The 1,008-nt window shown below is 53.4% G+C and overlaps 1 long non-coding RNA gene across 1 annotated transcript; it reads right to left on the bottom strand.

Moving 5' to 3' along the window:
• LOC113220620 lies at positions 1–978 on the bottom strand. Its single transcript, XR_003307433.1, has 3 exons — positions 546–978; positions 392–439; positions 1–226 (listed from the first exon to the last, which is right to left on the bottom strand). It is a non-coding gene; the product is annotated as an uncharacterized LOC113220620 (long non-coding RNA).
• Positions 979–1,008: the final 30 nt, after the last annotated feature.

The raw sequence follows: 1,008 nt of genomic DNA, 5'->3' as shown, positions 1-1,008 counted from the left end.
CACCTCTCTGGAACAGGAAAGATGACTGGGGAGGAAACACAGGTCAGCGTGGGAACAGGGGTCACGGTGGACACGGGGGTGGGCTGTCCCTCCACCTCCTCACATTATGCTAACAGGGATGCAGACACATTCAGATGCCTTTGCAGAAAGAGATGCCGGAGTGTCTTCAAAAGGGAGGCGTGAAGAAATCCTGCTTCTCAGTTCCACACAAGACAGCTCTCTCAGGCTACAGAAAACAAAGTCATGGAGAAAAAAATCAAGTCAGTCATGGTAAGTGATGACACTCTGAACAGCCCACCACACACTCGAAATGTTACAATCAAAGAATCTCCATTACACAGGCCTTTCCCCTCTGTCCCCGCCCCCCCACTCTAGACCCCAAGAATCTCACCTTTTGAAGCCGTGAGAGACACATCAGATCCCTGGGCACTGTCGCTGGCTGGGGTAGAACAAAAACAGGACATGGTCAGAGCCCGCAGGAGACGTGGGACAGGAGGAATTACGGGATGGGTGAGCTCCTCCACACTCCCACCCCCACCACTTACACGCAGCCTGAGAGTAGCTCCCTCCTTTTCCACCTGTGGGAAGAAAATGTCCTGTGAGGAGGCTGGGAGGAAGCAGGGTCATAAGATCTTAGAGGAACCTCCTAGTCTTGGACCCAAGAGAAATTTCCAGAATGATGACTACAGACCCAGGGCAGGATCAGGGAACAGGAGGAAAGCAGCTGTGTGTCCTGGACCAACTGCCCTCCTGAGGTCTGTCCTTAGCAGGGACCTTCCCCTGACTCATGAATGCTGGAATCAGGACCCCAACAGCATAATCATCAAGGTGATACATCCGTCCTTCATTGTCACATGTGCTACACAACAGAGTAAGTGCTGGCACACAGGGTCCCAGGCTGGGTTAGCCCCTGTGTGGATGCTGCTTCCCAGTAATGAGGCAGGGAACACTTCTACCTGGGGCTTGAAACCCCCAGAGGGACAAGAAAACCCAGACCCCACCCCTCAC

This window comes from Piliocolobus tephrosceles, unplaced genomic scaffold (assembly GCF_002776525.5).
Source record: "Piliocolobus tephrosceles isolate RC106 unplaced genomic scaffold, ASM277652v3 unscaffolded_6907, whole genome shotgun sequence".
NCBI classification, from domain to species: domain Eukaryota; kingdom Metazoa; phylum Chordata; class Mammalia; order Primates; family Cercopithecidae; genus Piliocolobus; species Piliocolobus tephrosceles.
This window is presented reverse-complemented; position numbering and strand designations above follow the sequence as displayed.